This window comes from Haliotis rufescens, unplaced genomic scaffold, assembly GCF_023055435.1.
Source record: "Haliotis rufescens isolate VD_foot unplaced genomic scaffold, xgHalRufe1.0.p SCAF_6, whole genome shotgun sequence".
NCBI classification, from domain to species: Eukaryota; Metazoa; Mollusca; class Gastropoda; order Lepetellida; family Haliotidae; genus Haliotis; species Haliotis rufescens.
Genome location: NW_025964334.1, coordinates 35595683 through 35601682, shown reverse-complemented (window position 1 = coordinate 35601682; position 6000 = coordinate 35595683).

Here is a 6000-nt window from a genome sequence, read left to right as displayed (position 1 = left end):
ACCACATGCCTCGGATGGTATGGCGCGGGTTCGAATCCCAGTGGTGATACTTATCTCCTTAACCATTATCACAGTCTCCCCGAGTTAACCATATGCAGTCTGACACATTTACCTGAAGTCCTGGTAGAGAAAGCAATCAAAAGTGAAAATCCCAGTCAGAGAATTGTAAGAAAGTTAAGGTTTTTCGTCTCATTTGACAGTATTTCGGTTATATCACGGCTTATCAGCTCCGGTAAGTCTGTTACATCACGGCTTATCAGATCTGGTAAGTCGGTTATATCATGGCTTATCAGCTCCGGTAAGTCGGTTATATCACGGCTTATCAGTCCGTGTGAAAGCAAATCAGGTCTTAGACGTTCACCACGTTGCTGAAACTAACGCGCCAAGGTGCTGATAAAACAAGGATGAGGACTGCGGCGAAGATGAGATTCAAATCCATGGCCAGCGGGTCCTGGCACGACAAAGAGACAAAACTCTGCTCAGCAAAGTTCCCTGAAATTTCATACTTTACGATAAACATACGTTACGATATAACACCCGATTGCCGACATGTGTGTGAGTGAGTTAGACTAATCGTCGCATATCGAACACGCCAGGAGCCGTTCAGTGTAGTTAACGCTGGAATATACTCCGATGGGTGAGTGAGTGAGTTGATCCAAGGCCACTTTGAACAATATTTTAGTTATATTATGACCTGGCTGCTTGATCAGCGTGGGAGGAAAGGTTGTTTGTTTCTTTGTTTGTTTGTTGTTTAACGCCGCACTAAGCAATATTCCAGCTGCATGACGGCGGTCTGTAAATAATAGACAATCCAGTGATTGACATCATGAGCATCGAACCACGCAATTGAGATACGATGACATGCATTAACCAATCGATCCCGTCGATCGATCCCGTTTGTCTCCCCTTTAAAACAAGCATAGTTGCCTTTTACGGCAAGAACGGGTTTTTCTACCCCGGATCTTCACGGGTCGTGGGAGGAAAGTCCGAAGTGATGAAGGCCATAGAAGCTTACCACTTTGGAGAAACCCTTGAGTACGGGTATGGCTTTGACAAACCCAGAAACATAAACAGGGCGAACCGGGAACCCACGGTCAAAGATTTCGGGAATGCCCGAGGGGCTCCTCTGAGTGAGTGAGTGAGTTTCATCGGCTTAATGTGGGAGGAAAGCCCGAAGTGATGCAGGATTTAGACGTTTACCATTTTGGTGAAACCCACGAGCACGGGTATTGTGCTGAGAAACCTAGAAACATAATCAGGGCGAACCGGGATTCGAACCCAAAATCATAGGTTTCTGGCGTACCCAAGGGACGCCATTCTGCACAGCTGTGCCACCGTGCGGCATATCGAGTTGGTAACCACGGCTAAATATGTTTTACTTTGAATATTTAGAAATGTTCACTGCTATAAATGATATTGATTCTAAGTGTCATATTTGTCCCTCTACAATTAAATACAAGGAAACCTTAAATGAATATTTATAATAGAAGGAGCAGTGACGATTATGAAGTAGGAGCAATTTTGCGCATGCGCGTTTAAGTATGAAGTTATTGCTGGCTTTGTGTGTCATCCAAAGAGTTATGCGGATGAAGACAGGAGTTATCATTTCCCTTTTAATTGACAGAGTAGTATGTCTGGATTGGCGTGCCAGGAAAACACCACTTACGTTGATTTGCTTGACAATAAAAGTGCCTAAGGTATCTCCTTGGCGAACCAAACATTAAGTGCCACGAGAAAATGATCATTTGAGAGCACGAGATCTCACGGGATGAAAAGAAGAAAGTTGTCGTGAATTGAGAGGACTCAATAAGATTCTCATTTCCGAAGCAAAAACGTTTATAAAAAGGGAGAAATTTGACAGAGGCTGGTCTTCCATACTTTGGGGACTTGCAAAACCTGACGCTAGTTGGAAACTATAAAAAAGCGAAACGAGTTAAAGATAGTGTAGGAAACGGATCAGGAGCACATGTCGAAAGTAATTACAGCGGCCGAAATGGAAAATTTGAAATATTAACAGAAATTTATTTTGCCAGTGAGACAACCTGAAATGAGAACTGATATTAAAGTTATGTTTTCAATGTGTCTTTAAAGTGAAAAAAATGAGGTATAATGTTTTTTTACTGAAAGTTTTGGAAGAAAGTTCCTAATTTTATGCAGTGGATCATTACTCGTTAAAACACTATAATGAATTGTTGAAGTCATCCCACGATATCGTGACAAAGCGATAGTACAATGCGATCTAGCGATACAGCCTCAAGCAATATAGCCATAACAGAGAGTAAGAACGATACGGTCGTTCCAGTATTGTAAGGATCACCCAGCGTGGTCTAGTGGTAGAGCGTCTGCCCGGAGAGCGAAAGGTCCGGGATTCGATCCCCGGCCACGTCATACCAAAGGCGTTAAAAGACGGTATATGTTGTTACCCTGTCTGGTGCTCGGCATAAAGGGTCTATAACAAGGACTGGTCGGCACAGAGTCAGTATACTGTGTCTGAGTGGGGTATTCATGTTAAACTGCGGCATGGTATCTCAGTGTGCTGGCACTATAAATCGGCAGCAATCCGGACTAGTACAAGCACACACACACACACACACACACACACACACACACACACACACACACACACACACACACACACACACACACACACACACACACACACACACACACACACACACACAGAGAGAGAGAGAGACGCGTGCGTTAAACCCCATGTAAGTAACCCGACATCTGCTGTCAAACGTAGCACTGGAAATATCGATAGTCCACACATTTCGCCTTCTTCTCCGGACATCGATGTTCTTCTGTGCACGTGTTCACAGTAGATCATGCAAAATGCACAATGCCCAAAAAAACCCTTAATGAATGACCCCTTAAACATAATAGACATCTCACTTTCTTCTGGGAAGATAAAACAGAACGCACACTTCCAAAAATACGAAAGAATATTGAACGCTAGGATACATGGCTTTATATAAATTGTATTCGATCATTTTGGCCGATCCTAGTGTCTACCAACGTTAACTAGATGTTACAAAGGAGCGATTCTTTTGCTGAAGTTCAAAAGAAAACAGTTAATCTTAAGTTGAAGTTGAGTTCAGCAACCAAATAACTGGCGAAATGACACATTCATATTTGTGAAAAAACACACGGGTTTAAAGGGGAACCAGCCCGGCCAGTGGGCAGTTCTAGTACATTTGATGGAAGTTGTTCAAACACAACTTTGTTTAAGTGAAACCTCCAATGGCATCATGTATTTCGGTAAATCAGACCCCTCATTACATAGTAACAACGTTGCAATGTTACTCATGACACTGAATGCAACAATTAGATCCAGACCGGCGTACCCCTTTAAGGTATTCACTTGCAACTTCAGGTAGGAAGATTTGTCTGGGAGACCCCCATCGTCATGGTCTCCTGGTTTTGTCTAGTGTATTATATAGACCGTGTTATAGCACCGTTTACTCAGACCGTGTCCATGGTCTCCTGGTGGTGTCTTGTGTATTATATAGACCGTTATATAGCGGAAAAAATGTAAATTGTAAATAAAATCCTCCTCATTTTGAGTATTTATATATATAAATATATATATATATATATATATGTGTGTGTGTGTGTGTGTGTGTGTGTGTGTGTGTGTGTGTGTGTGTGTGTGTGTGTGTTTAATTGTTTATGTCAATAATTTAAATGGTTCCTTTCTTGACAATTATCACACAGTTCAATTGTTGTTCAGCAAACGCATCGTCCGACAACCTGGTCTGCCAATACACGACACAATCATTCTCCCCAGTACACGCTGAGGCCATGCAAATATAGATAACTGAGTTAACGGCAGTGGCAAACACGGGCTGTCTACTGCAGCAGGAAACCCGTTGTGGAACCATTAGAGATTGGAAAGTAAAATATGCTGACTGGAATGGCATTTAAACAATCGTGAAAAGGCAAATGTAGCGTGAAACTGATAAACTAAATAAAATTTATATAAAACATTATGAGAATTGATGTTAAAAATCTGATTGACAAATGATAAGACATTTCATACGTGGAGACAATGTCATATGTATCAAGGAGAGAGAGAGTGAGAGAGAGAGAGAGAGAGAGAGAGAGAGAGAGAGAGAGAGAGAGAGAGAGAGAGAGAGAGAGAGAGAGAGAGAGAGATCCTACCTTCAGTGTTCCCGCGTTGTTAATGACTGTATAACAACCCGCTGCCAACTTTGGTAACTGCGCTTGTCCAATTCCAAGTTTGAAGGATTTAGGAGCGTGTCCTGTGAGTTTATATACCCACCCAAATCAGACACCGAGAAGACACGGAGACAGACACTGTGTGATTAATTACCCAAAGTCAATCGTCACTACTTTTGTCTTTATAAAAGTCGGTTATTCTTGAGATGTTCTTGCGTAAACTTGGTCGTCATCCATCTGTCGCGAGCGCGTGGACGAGTGTCGCCGAGTGACTGCCAACAATTGGTGCTAGTGTTTCTTTATTCCCCAATCAGATCGAGGTAAGTCTGTGACGTCACGACCGGGAGCACAATCTTCGGTACTCGTGGTCGTCTCTCACTTGCTTAAGTTAATTACCTGACTTGCACGGTGCCAATTAATTTCACCGGCAAAGTGATAAAGAGTTCGCAGATTACTATGGTGTCGGGAGACCAGTCTTAGAGAGTAGAGTGTTTGTGTGGTCAACTCTGCCCACAAGGAAACGTCGTACGTTGTTCTGAAATACCTGAATGGAAATCTTTCATTCTCCCGATTATCTGCTTGGCTGTATCGATTATGCCCATTGTCGGGGACCTCGCCATGGCCATACCTGGAACGACCATTCGTTGAAAGGAAACGACACCCACGCTATATATGACATACCTAAAAGAACTCCAACATGTCTCAGCGAAGGATTTTGTTTTGTTGGAACCTTTTTCTTCAACTTTTCACAACGCTCATGTTTTATGGTGTCACCACGGTAACAAACCTCTAACAATTTGGTTTGACATGCTGTGATTTAAATTAAACACTGTTCTTCAACAGTGTCAAACTTATCCCGCCAACTCATTACCATCCTTTTGTAAACATTTCAAACCGAGCTCGAGCATTAATAATCCTATCAACGTTAAATGGTCTTTTTAATAACAGCTAAACTATCCCATAATATACAACTATTACAATTCCAAAGACACTTTTAAACGATGACGCAGTTGACTCTAAGGCATCTAAGACACTGTAATTTGATGCAGTGTTGTGTCCAGCCGTGAAGATCCGGGGTAGAATAGGTCTTCAGCAACCCATGCTTGCCGCAAGAGGCGAGTATGCTTGTCGTACAAGGCGACTAAGGCGATCAGGTAGTCAGGCTCGCTTACTTGGTTGATGCATGTCATCGTATCTCAATTGCGTAGATCGATGCTCATGATGTCAATCACTGGATTGTCTGGTCAAGACTCGATTATTTAGAGACCACCGTCATATAGCTTAAATATTGCTGAGTGTGGCGTTAAACAACAAACAAACAAACAAACCGAGTTGTGTCCCTTAGTCGTACTGAACTCCTATGATCGTTGGTTCGAATCCAAGGTATAAGGTGTTATTTTAGAACTATTTCGTGTACTATCGCGTTACGACGAGATAGTAGTTGTACACGCAGATCTGGGAATGGTGGCCACGGGTGTGTAGAGTTGCGTCATTTTGTCGAGGTTCGAATTTCAAAACTACCTGATTGTGTTTATTAGTTTGTCTGTACCATACCCGTGTTTGTGGGCTTTGATCAAAGGTGGCAAACGCTTTAAATCCTTTACTGACTCACTCAACCAACCACTCACTCACCAACTAACATACCCATACACGGGCACCCCACCATTTCAATCTGACCAATCTGATCCAATTGACTATGCCTCTCAAATGAGGTGACTAACGGGATCGGGTGCTCAGGATCGCCGTCTTGGTTGATGCATGTCATGGTATCCCAACTGCGTGGATTGATGCTCATGATGTCAATTTCTGTATTGTCTG